Source organism: Macrobrachium rosenbergii, chromosome 27 (genome assembly GCF_040412425.1).
Source record: "Macrobrachium rosenbergii isolate ZJJX-2024 chromosome 27, ASM4041242v1, whole genome shotgun sequence".
NCBI lineage: Eukaryota > Metazoa > Arthropoda > Malacostraca > Decapoda > Palaemonidae > Macrobrachium > Macrobrachium rosenbergii.
Window position 1 is genome coordinate 19642009 of NC_089767.1, and position 12998 is coordinate 19655006.

The 12998-nt window shown below is 35.6% G+C and overlaps 1 protein-coding gene and 1 long non-coding RNA gene across 3 annotated transcripts in view; one reads left to right on the forward strand and one right to left on the reverse strand.

Moving 5' to 3' along the window:
- The window catches only part of Octalpha2R (alpha2-adrenergic-like octopamine receptor), a 352721-nt gene that overhangs the window by 3977 nt on the left and 335746 nt on the right, over positions 1-12998 (reverse strand). The window lies entirely within an intron of this gene.
- Positions 12611-12998, forward strand: part of LOC136853462 (uncharacterized) — a 176622-nt gene continuing 176234 nt past the window's right edge. Inside the window, exon 1 of one of the 2 annotated variants that reach the window (XR_010857470.1) lies at positions 12611-12665. This is a non-coding gene — a long non-coding RNA (uncharacterized lncRNA). Of the gene's footprint in view, positions 12709-12998 lie in introns of both variants that reach the window. The other variant, XR_010857469.1, reaches the window with a different exon arrangement.

Genomic DNA, 12998 nt, shown 5'->3' on the forward strand with positions numbered 1-12998 from the left:
ATCTTTAGAAGTGTGTGCCTAAGTCTTTAAAAGTAAATAGACTTTGATAGATAGATAGTTAGATTTTCAATAGTATGCGCTTACGTCTTTATAAGTAAATAGACTTAGACAGATAGGCAGATAGTTAGATTTTCATTAGTATGTGCTTACGTCTTTATAAGTAAATAGACTTAGACAGATAGGCAGAGTTATATTTTCAATAGTAGCCTATGTGCTTACGTCTTTATGAGTAAATAGACTTAGACAGATAGACATATATTTAAGTGTGTGTGCTTACGTCTTTATAAGTAAATAAATTGACTTACATACGTACAAGTAACCAGTCATATTATTTTCGGCCTGTATGAAATCTGGTATACTGCATAAATATATATATATATATATATATATATATATATATATATATATATATATATATATATATATATATATATATATATATATATATATATATATATATATATATATAAAAACTCAAGCCTCCATACCATGACAGATAACAGATCCCATGCACATATTATTTACAGTAAATTCGAAACAGCCGTCTTTTAAGTTCCAGAGATACAGGTTTAAAAAAAAAAATAAAAGAGAGAGAAATCTTCATTCCTCCACTTCAGTCCTCCTCTCCCCTCTATTATGAGGAATTAGTTTATGATAGGAGGTTCCCTCCTGCTCGTCTACGTCTTGGTCGAATGAATTCCCTTTGTGTGATGAGGGTTTAGGGCTATTTTTCGAGGCCCGCCTTCCAAGGGGACAATAAAGGCCCGATTACGTTTTCTGATTCCTTCAGCTATTGATTCCTGATCTTCAAGATCAAGCTCTATATATCTCGCGCTTTTAGGCGTCTACTCTCTCTCTCTCTCTCTCTCTCTCTCTCTCTCTCTCTCTCTCTCTCTCTCTCTCTCTGCTGCTTTGTGCAGTTCTATCGCTCTTGAGTTCAGAAAATATAGGAATACACGTACTTACACACACAGCCTACACACACATATTTATAAATATATATACATATATGTGTGTGTATGTGTGTGTACGTGTATGTGTATATGTATGGCAGTCAAATACAGGTGTTTACCAATATACATACATACATATATAAATAAATAAATATATATACATATAGAAATATGTATTATATATATAATGACATATAATAGAATGTGTGTTGTATGTATTTATATATTATGTATGATTGTCAGCTACATTCATTTGCCAGTGCACACACGCACACACACACACACACACACACACACACACACACACACACACATATATATATATATATATATATATATATATATATATATATATATATATATATATATATATATATATATATATATATTCCACAACTCTTCTCCATTTTCCCATATACCCTCTCTTTTCCACAACTCTCTCTCTCTCTCTCTCTCTCTCTCTCTCTCTCTCTCTCTCTCTCTCTCTCTCTCTCTGCTCAATGTCCTCTAGCTCCAACCCTAAACTGACCTGCACCGAATTCGGAGATGGAAATCAAACATAGAAATTGGATATAAAGACGCGAAGATAACAAAGTTTTCGAAGGAAAATGTTGTCTCTCTCTCTCTCTCTCTCTCTCTCTCTCTCTCTCTCTCTCTCTCTCTCTCTCTCTCTGTCTGTGGCGTCAGGAGAGGAAACCAAATCATTTCTCTCTCTTTTGCCTTTATCTATTCCGGAATCCTATAAGCGAGGCCGTGATTTTTTTCCGCGTTGCCATTTGAGCCGTGACTGGATTTAGTATAAACTGGTTCCCAGCGGCAAATAATTGTAAATGTATTTCTTTTGTGATGGGAAATGACACTTTGTTAGAATGACTTAGAATTTATATATTATGAAAGTTATCTTAAATTTTGTTACAATTCTCACCATATAAAAATGCTGTTGCCTAGATCAGCAAAATTTTAAGTATCATTATTATAATTATCTTTTACGTTAAGTTCTTTAGCAAATAACAGTTGCATATTTCTTTGATGTCTACAAATATTTGGCAGTAGTCTGTCTTTATTTTTTTATATTAACGTCCTTGTCTCCTGAATTCTTTTAAACAGCACCTGGGTGTTTTATCAATCTTAAAAAATAAATCCTTCATGTACTCGTTCTGATGAATGAAGGTTTTTTCATTGTTGCAAAAAACTGTTGTGTCTTTGATTAAATCATTCCATCACTTCACAAGACTGCAGAAGACTTTTTTTTTTATTAAAAGAAATCTTCTTCGACCTTTTTTGAAAACAAGAACTTTATTTGACACTTGACAAAGAACTCATCAAGATCTAATGAATCTGAAATAGTTGATAAATCTTGAGTTGATTCTAAAACAAATTTGAATTTACTCCCAAAAGACCTTTCTTTGACCTATTGCCTTTCTCTGTGGTGTCTAGCAGCAGGAGAAGAGAGAGTTATATTCACGGGAACAAGGGCTGATATATGACGGGTACATGGTGAGTTATCTTCCACTTTATCTTGCATATCAGGAGAGATTCGATATGGAAACTAGGTCCAATATTTCACTCATCTACGCTCTCTTGTGAAGTGAGGTGGTGGAGGAACTGCAATATACTTTGAATATTTAATGAGATATTGGCAGACCGCCTTTTTTGAAGGAAGGGAACGATTGAGGAGGGAAAAAAAAAGTTCTTACAGGCTGTTTAATGTTAAAAAAGTGGAAGAGGGGTGAGATTTCTTATTCCAGTATTCAAATTTTAACTTCAAATTTTCTTCAGGGGAAATGGTTGGCAAAATTAATTTTTCCTTGTTTTTAATTTTCATTTTCTTTTTTTGCAGAAGCAAGGCCGTCAAATGAGACAAACTATACTTATTCATTATAAGATACAAAAAATCTATTGCTTAGAAGTAAATAAACAAAAACAAACGTCTCTAAGCCCGTGAATAAGCAATCTGTTTCCACTAGTCGAGGACTTTGCAAAAACTTTACCAGAGACTACATCAAGTAATCTTACTCTGTTACGTAATTAGTGTGGAGGCATTCATCGACATTCATCTGCCACACAAACAGTGAATAGTGAATATTTGAAATACTGTCGTGTAATCTGACGCCAAAGACCCACTGAAAATTTGATAAGATTATCATCCTGCTGTGTTATAAATGTCAAGACAGTCAGTATTCAAGAAACCAATTACACGGCGTGCTAATTTGGTCGGTTATTATTGCAGTGCAATGCGTAGGCGAGCGTCGAAGTTTGAGTATAGAGAGAGAGAGAGAGAGAGAGAGAGAGAGAGAGAGAGAGAGAGAGAGAGAAGAGTTTAAAGGAGAGAAAGTGACTGGGAGAGAGAGAGAGAGAGAGAGAGAGAGAGAGAGAGAGAGAGAGAGAGAGAGAGAGAGAGCCACCACCTCATCTTTAAACATTTCACTCAAGAAAGCTAATAATACCCGGAGTAAGATCTAATCACTCCCTCGCTTCGTATACGCGGAGGTAACTTTCTGCTGAGAGAGGAACGGCGTCTTTAAAACCAGCAAGTGCAGTCAGGGGGAAATGGAATCTTCCGAACCTCGTCACGGCCTCTTATTTCATGACGTTACCTTAAAGAGAAGCGAATAATGGAACAAGAGAAAACAGGTTAGGATTTTTGTCTTGTTATTGTTTACTTTTCCAAAAGCAATGAAAGTATTTTTTTTTTACAAATATTACAATTGAGAACAATGGTATGGTACAAAAGTAAAAAGTATTTCAAATGCAGTGTTGCACTATTCATTTCATTGTATCAGTCATTTTATTGTATGTTTTTTTTTTTTATCTTGGGTAGTATTTTATATCATACATTATACTCACGCACACACATACATTCACACATCCACATACATACCCATACCTACACATACGTACACACCAAGTCACACACAAACTCACACACACACAGATATACCGGACTAGCGTAATGGTGAAAAAGTTTAGAAGTGAACATCAAGATAAGGTATCATGAGGAAAAGTACTTAAAGTATCAAGATAAAATCTTGAGCTGAAAGTAGTGGGCAAATAGAAAACGCTTTGAGAAAGAATGAATACTAAACTTCAAGCAATAATAAAAAAAGAAGAGGAACAATGTAGCCGCTGAGAAAGCTTTTGAGAGCGCAAAACAGTGACCCGGCCCGAAGAAAAATCTTTTTCGCGCAAAAGACAAGAACAAATATATATACAGGGCTAGCAAGAAGTCCAAAAGTCTAAAAATAATGTAATAAGGGGATAAAAAATCTTCACAGGACCTAAATTAGAATGTAGTGAGGAAGAGAGATAACAGATTATTGTCATTAGTTGAACGATAACAAGCAGACAGAGAAATATTCGATAAAAAAACAGAAAATATCGCGCGAATAGAGCCTAATGTACCAGGCGAAAGGAGGCTTAAAGGCGAGCAAAAAGAAAAAGGGATAAAATACGAAAGAGGAAAAATAATATTTTGTTGCGGAGCGCTTACTAGACTTCCTCTCTCCCTTTTCCATCTGAAAAGTTTGAAGCACAATACTTTGCTTTTAGCTGTTAATAAAACACCGGCTGACAGTTTTAAAATTCATGCCCTGCTAAATCTAAAAATTAAATTCTTTGACCATTTTATTCTTTCATTCCCGCGAAATTCCGCCCTAAACATAACAGGCCTAATGTTATTTCCTCTCCCATTCTCTATAAAACGGAGCTAAAAAGGCCCCGAATATGAATTTTGTGCGGATTATGGAAATCACCAGGGAACAGCTGAGGACGAAGATCAGTTTCCACTGTATTTGATGCGACGTTCGCCAAATTCATTTTGTTTTGGGAATGACTCTAATTCGTCTCTCATTCGGTTTTACTCTTCGTCCTCGGGTTTTCATAATTCTGAATGACCTCTCTCTCTCTCTCTCTCTCTCTCTCTCTCTCTCTCTCTCTCTCTCTCTCTCTCTCTCTCTCTCATACCTCGTCTGCCTGTCTGCCCGTTCTGTAATCCGGAAACTACGCGGATATGCTAAAAAATTACACATGAAATTAACGGGTGCCGGAGTTCGAGGGAACTTCGTGATTATATATGGGAAGGGCAGGCCAAACGACCTCCCTTGTGATGTTACCGTTGTCCCAGTGATGAGTCGCGTGGAACAGGATTTTACTGTATATTGGTTGATATTCCAAAATATAACACGAAGAGGAGGGCAGTTATTTTATTTAATACTCATCTCTGAAGCACGACTGTAGCATTATTAGTCTCTCTCTCTCTCTCTCTCTCTCTCTCTCTCTCTCTCTCTCTCTCTCTCTCTTATTTCAGGTTTAACAGCGTGCAGTAAGAGACGAAATGACTAACGTTATATCATTACACGTGGCATTAGGAAGAGGCCATGGGAAAAAGCAAAGTTAAACCCCTTTTTGAATTTATTTTATTTTAGCAGCCTAAGCTCCGGCTATACCTAAATGAATTAGCTAAGAGCTTTTATAATGATCTACCTAATCCGTTAATCCGCTGTAAGATGAATTAACCCCTGTCCTTTATCATTCGTTAACCTAGAAAATAATGATTAAAGTAATATTTTACTTTCTTTTATTTTCAACCATTACACGTTGTGAAAATCTACACAGACTTGGCAAACGCTTTTCACAACGTGTAATGGTTCAAGAAGTGTTTGCCAAGTCAGTGGGCTACAATAAGTAACCAATGTTTGGAGCAAACATCGACAATTACCTAGAACTGTGAGAACAACAAATCTGGCTGGTTTTCATTATTACTACTGCTACTGCTACTACTACTTCTACTACTACTACTACTAAAATAATAATAATAATAATAATAATAATAATAATAATAATAATAATAATAACAACTTATGCGCAGTTGCCTTTGGAAGGGGTATGTGGTTTTCATTACTAATATTACTACTACTGCTGCTACTTCTCCTAAAATAATAATAATAATAATAATAATAATAATAATAATAATAATAATAATAATAATAATAAAACTTACTCACAGTTGCCTTTGGAGGGGGTATGGTAATATCTTTATTAGTGCCTTACCCCCACCCACAACAACCCCCATTACCACCATATGGAAAAAGTGTAAAAATTCGGGCAGACTACCGAAGACTATGCTTTAAAAAAATAACCAAAAACAAAAGTAGTGAGAAGACTTGAGCAATGATCATTACGGTAGGAAATAGCCAGCGCAGACTACACAGGTAGTTGCTGGTACAGAAAACCAATCTCTGAAGTGAGTCTAAACTGATTAGAAGCCTAGACGAAACGCACCTCTTGAATTGCCGCCTTTTTATCTTCCCCCCCCCCCCCCGGCTCGCCATCTTTGTTTTTTTTTTGTTTCTTTTTTCTTTACTTCTTTCTTCATCGTTCTCGTTTTTTTTTTCCTTTCCAAATCAGATATCAGAGACATAACCCAGCAGCCTGGAAATAGATTGCTCCTGTGGGGCCATTCTGTAAATTGTTGTTGTTCATATTCTCTCTCTCTCTCTCTCTCTCTCTCTCTCTCTCTCTCTCTCTCTCTCTCTCATCAATCGATCTCTGTTTCTCTGTCTCTCTCGTTCTCTCTCCTTTTCCTGCTCTCTGTCTTTCTCTCATTCAAGCTTCCTCCACTCTCTCTCTCTCTCTCTCTCTCTCTCTCTCTCTCTCTCCTTATCCTGTTCTCTATCTTTCTCTCATTCACACTTCCCCGCTCTCTCTCTCTCTCTCTCTCTCTCTCTCTCTCATTTAAACTTCCCCCACTCTCTCTCTCTCTCCTTTTCCTGTTCTCTATTTTTCTCTCATTCACACTTCCCCCTCTCTCTCTCTCTCTCTCTCTCTCTCTCTCTCTCATCAGTATTTAGAAGCGAGTGGCTCTCATATCAGGTAAACCTCCTAAAAGTTTAAACATTCGTTTATTCCATCGTTATTCTTTCATCTTGTTGACGTTCTAGAGAGTTGCATAAGTCTCCTCAGGACTCCCACACGACTACATAAGCCTCGGTATTGTTTCGTGAAGAATAAGGGAAGATAAAGGAATACTCTTTTGTGTACGTAGGTGGTGAAGAGATTCAGAAAAGTGCAATTTTTCCTTTGTTATGCTCTGCCATTGTTTCGTTGCTCGAAGGAACGAGAAATTGTCCTAAACTTACATTTTCCCCATCAAAGAAATTGCTTTTTAGCACTTGACTCCTTAAGGTATATGCAAATTGACTACCCAAGGAAGATCTATTCTCAGTTTACGTGGAAAATCTCATTCGCATGAACTCAAAGACTGAGTGCAGTCTTTATTTTCCAACGAGCGAAGCCTATTAATAAGATGAAAAACCATTCGGTTCTCGTCAGTCCTTTCAAGAACTGCTGACGTCAGAGTTATTGCCTGTGTTCGCCTGTACCCTGTAATTAAATATTCAGCTTTTTCTTGCTTCTTTAAGAAGTTTGTGGAATGTCTAGACAAATGGACGATGAGCGGCTTCAAGGGCACAAACGCTTCCCAAAGGGGATTATGAGCCATTATCAGATTGAAGGTATCATACAATTTTGAATAAATAAGAACGAATAGAAGAATACGTATAAATCATGCAAAAGTGTTTAATATATCTATAAAATATGTAAATTCAAGACAAATGGATGATGATTGGCTTTAAGAACACATCTGTTTTCCAAAGGGGATTCTGGGTCATTTACAAATTCAAAGTACACATTCCTGATAGAAAAAGAAAGGGTAGCAGCATACATACAAATCACGCAAAGAAAGAGGAGTCCTACATCTTTCAAATATGTAAGCGTGAAACACTTCGATTTGAAAAAAAGGAAATATTAGCTAACAGACAGAACCGCAGTATTGACGACGGGAAAAATATATAAAGCAATGATCGCCCCGTTAAAGTTGAAATGAGTTCTGGCAATAACTCACGGTGTAAAGGCCTTAATGAAGATAAACCCAACCGCTAAAGATGATGAATCGCAACACGCAAATGAGGATGACAGGAAATTGGGTACCATATCTCAACCCCACCCCTTTTTTTTCCTAGAAATAAAAAGGGAAAAGAGAAAAACGCTGTAAAGAAAATAGGACGGTAGATTTTCTGGAATTTCCTTCACTGACATTCCTGGCGAGCGTTTATGTGAGGAAAATTGAGCAACGATGGAGGAAACTATATTTCTTTTTAATAGCTGGTTTTATAGGGAGATGTTTATTTCCGGGCTCCGCGTGATGTTTCGGAGAAATGTTATAACAGAGGCTGCGAGAGACAGAGAGAAAGAGAGAGAGTGGAGTATGTAAGCACACAAATCCGTGGCACTACAAATATGATACATTTTCAAGTTCACTTTCTTAACCCAAAAAAATTCGTCATAATCAAATCAAACCATGACAAGATTTAAATTTTGTAAGAATTAACTGATTTAAGAAAATTCCATATTTTCTTCTAACAGTTTCGGGACAGCAGCTTTAAGTAATCACATATTTTCACAAGAAATACGAAAAACAACAGGAAAAAGATCAGTGAAGTATATTTACCTAAATCAACATACGGGATCAACTCTTGGGTAGATATTGACAGTACAAAGCCGCAGGGAAACGACACACAAATGTCTGACAAAAAAGGACGTTATGGAAAGTCTCTCTCTCTCTCTCTCTCTCTCTCTCTCTCTCTGTAGCACCAGGTATAAAGATACACAAATGAACAATAGATGTATGCAGATTCACCTATATATAAGAAACTAAAAGAAGACACGGATAGACTACATTAATACATACACGTGAATGTATGTATGTATAATAAAATATATATATATATATGCGTGTGAGTATGTACAATTGTCACTTTAAACGTGTATAATGTGAGTGTGTATGTACGTGTATATATATATATATATGTATATATATATATATATATATATATATATATATATATATATATATATATATATATATATATATATATATATATATATATATATATATATATATATATATATATATATATATATATTTAGAGAGAGAGAGAGAGAGAGAGAGAGAGAGATTTGAAGCATTTCGCAAACACTATGCAACATTACTTTTCGTATATGATTTCTAAGTTCCCCTGAATTTTCATAAGGCCGCATAAGCAATGACAGTGGGGCATCAGAATACACAAAGTTAATCTGTATTTTTCAGCACATATCCGAGGATCAATAAACAAAATGGAAGACAATGAATAAACCTCTGGGGAAAACTGAGAAGCGATGAATTCAGCAAACAGGTCTAGCCCGCAGATTAATCAAATCACATGGCAGGGAATTCCAGAGTTTTGTAATGTTCGTTGGTATTCAGAGATGATCATAAAAATCTTCAGAGGAACCCATCCATATCTTCATGGAAATGATAATGGTGCCATCTCTTATTGTAAACCTTATCTATGTGCATAAATTCACTCCCTTATTAGTCTGTTATGATGAATTTCGTCTTTTGTGCTTAATGAAAAATGTCACTGAGATAGGTCTATACAACATTCTTGGTCAGGAAGACTGGTCTAGCACTCCTTGCTATTAATATTTCGATTTTGCTTCGCCGTTTTTTAAAAAAAGCTTCGAGAGCTTTAATGAATATCTGGGATTCCCTCCTCTTCGATATCGAATAAAGGATATATTTTGGATTTAGGTTGTTGGTCAAATATTGGATTGTTTGTTTTTCTTTGATTGCCGATTTGTATCTTTGCTTGCCTGCTTTATTTATCTATTTATTTATTTTTGCAGGATAGCCCAACGTTTTATATACAGATCTTTACAAAAACTTGACAAGCGCTCTTGTTAATTTATGATCTTCAAATGACCCACTGCCTCCTATGATATTTTATTATGATACAGGTTTAATATAATTTTAATCTTCCTTAATAGCTAATTTTCAAATCAGCTGAATCTTTCTGAAGCTGCTGACAAAAATTTTGAGAGTATTTTAGTTAGACATGACAAACACAGACTAGTGTTCCTTTTTTTGTTTCATGTCTCTGATGCATAATTATTCATAGTTTCTTGTAATAAATTTTGAAAGTAAGAGAATTAACCTTACATACAATAATGATGAATTGATCTTAGAAACTAGAAAAGCATTATGACAGAAGAAAATCTAAATAACAACAGCGCTTACTTCTAGGAAATTTATTCAGTTTGTTCAGCAACACAAACAATGTTCACGCGCACCCCCCCCCCCCCGTTTCAGAAACCCGTTGTTTGAATATCATAAAAATGAGTCTCATTAGCGAATGCCTTCTCACTTTAAGATTAGTCTTCCGGATGCTGTGAGAGCTGATCTTCAGGTACGGTCGTGCGTGAGTGGGCAACTCTCTCCCATTCCTTCCTGTTTAGAAAATTCGTGGGTTCTCCTTGATATCCAGGGAAGTCGGCAGCACCAGAGCTAAATTATCTGATAAGTACTTTTCACCAAGGTTGCCATTTTGTAACCCTATTTACCCTGTATATGAGGACATTTTCCTCTAGCTCACTCGCTTTATATGCAGAACCTTACGCCAAAACATTTGTACATTTTAACAGATCTTACCATCCATAAAAGTTTATGGAAGATTCGCCAACGGGTAAAGAAAAATAGTATAGTGATAGAGAATCTGATTTTTTCATCTAGATTCATTTGCCATCTATATATATATATATATATATATATATATATATATATATATATATATATATATATATATATATATATATATATATATATATATATATGTATGTATGTATATTATATACATATATGTTGGGCATTTCTTTGTTCTATTATACATTCTCTTTCGTCAACATCTCTCTCTCTCTCTCTCTCTCTCTCTCTCTCTCTCTCTCTCTCTCTCTCTCTCTTCTGATTATTATAACCGAATTACAATATCATATTCACTTGGGGTTGTGTATCGAAAGAATTGTCTTGATTCTCTGCCGAAATGGAATTTTAGAAACTAGACAAAGGTGTTCTAATACGAGTTTTTATCCAGATTCAGCAGAGGATTATGAGAAGATACGTAGTTCCCCGTTCGTGTGACATCGGCAGCATAACCAGCAGAGACAGGTTTGAGGAACACACGAATTAATGGATGATGTTGGTCATCTGCTGTTTGTCCTCCCCGCTAGGAGACGTGCTGTTTCTCATTATCAAGGATGCCAACAAGTTACGGCGGGAGGAGCTTCTAATTGTTATTCATTAGTATGAGTCGCTTGGAGTATCCTATTTGGATATTATTCTATTTGGATAATTTCGATCTCATCTTTGGAGGGAATTCCGTGTGCTGTTTAAAAGGTAGATTGTAATATTTTCATATCATTCTTCGTTAATAATTATTTCTGTTTTTCATCGGATACTTTAGGGGCATACAAGGCTATTTTCTAATGGAAGTAGCTACTGTTGTCAGTACTTTCATTAACATGCTCATCTATGTGCTCTGCTAAAAAAAGAGAAATGTTTCCTCACTAATGTTTCATTCTCCTAACAGCAAATATTAAACCTCTCAGAACACTACCAGAAATCTCTCTCCAGTGTCATTCATTACTATCTACATCACCTCTTTCTATGTTACTTTTCTTTACGATTAAACAACCCTGCATAACCACCCCTTCTTGCTCTTCAGACTCGGCAAAGCAAAGAGACAGACTCCTCAAAACAATTCTCTCTCTCTCTCTCTCTCTCTCTCTCTCTCTCTCTCTCTCTCTCTCTCTCTCTCTCTCTCTTGTAATCCAAAATGTACTCTCTATTAGCAACATTTTCCTGATACAACTGATAATTACTTTTTGTCTTTCACAATCTGTTCACTATAACACATACAAGTACGTTCAAAACCAAATACTTTCATTTTATATTTTCTCCAAGGTGTTACGTAAATTTCATGGCATGTGAATACTAGGCCTATGTTTCTCTCAGCTGGCGCATTTCACAAAAGTAAGAGCGTTGAGAATGCTGTTATTGGATTACACGGCACACTACTGGAATGAAAAGTTGGAATGACCTTGGCCTTAAGGGAGGAGGTTATTGCGCATTTGGGAGAATTTCCTTCCACAAAAAGGTCTACAGTCTGTCATGTGCCTTGTGACACCATACATCAATATTCCAAGTCATTCTCTCTCTTTCTCTCTCTCTCTCTCTTTTTCTCACACACACACATACATATTATATATATATATATATATATATATATATATATATATATATATATATATATATATATATATATATATATATATATATTACATTCAATCTGGGGCAAATGCGCTTAGAAATGTTCGGTAGCTTGACACCGGGTTGTTGAGCGTAACATGTCCCAATAACTTCCTTATATTTCATTTACTTACTCGGTTAAATCAATGAAAACCTACTTAATAATTCAGATTTCACCCATGCCTGTTAATAATGTTACCGAGTTACGAGACTTTGATAAAAATGTGTCCGTAAGTTCGAGAGTAAATAGCACAGCCGCCGAAGTCAGCGTTGTGAAATGGGTTTCGGATACACACTTACACGCTGAGAGTTTTTATGTATTTCCCATATATTTTAATGCAAATTGGAAAAAAATCACAATATATATTAGAAAAAATATCCAATTATCAATATTTTCTAAAGACTGGACGCTACTGAAAAGGTGAACCTAAAAAATTAAAACATGTGAAACTTTTAGGGAGGTAATTCAGTGAAGCGAACAGCCACTACTCTACTTTTGGCGGGATAAAACCTCCAGTTCATTTCTCTTGGTAAGTTAGCAGGCGTGCTGGATTTTGGGGCTTTCAAAGCACAGTAAGTACCTAAAAACTTTAATGTACTAAAATGTTTATATCTTTACCAAATTCATTATTGTTGCTAATGGAATTTTGAATGAAAAATGATTTTGTTAGGTCTGGTAGCCTACTATGGTTGGCTTGGTGGGATTAGGCTACTCTTGGTTTTTAATTAGCCTAGACCTATGATTTCGTGATGATAGGCTACGTTTTTATTCTTTTATGAGGTTGTGTATTCCACGGTACGGTAGAAGTTACATTAACACGAGGCGTTGTTGATAGGTTTCCTTCCCGGAGAAAACTTTTCAG